A 225-nucleotide genomic window follows, 5' to 3' on the forward strand; every position below is an offset into this window, starting at 1 on the left:
GCCCGAAAACTATATTATGCCCGGAGATTACATTGTGCTCGAGATTGCATTTGTGCCCGAGGATTACATTATTACATGTGCCCGAGAATTGCATGTGCCCGAGATTGCATTGTGCCCGATATTGCATGTGCCCGAGATTGCATTCTGCTCGAGATTGCATTGTGCCAGAGATCTGCATGTGCCCGAGAATTATATCATCTGCATGTGCCCGAGATTGCATTGTTC

This window comes from Solanum tuberosum, unplaced genomic scaffold (genome assembly GCF_000226075.1).
Source record: "Solanum tuberosum cultivar DM 1-3 516 R44 unplaced genomic scaffold, SolTub_3.0 scf00501, whole genome shotgun sequence".
In the NCBI taxonomy this organism is placed as follows: domain Eukaryota; kingdom Viridiplantae; phylum Streptophyta; class Magnoliopsida; order Solanales; family Solanaceae; genus Solanum; species Solanum tuberosum.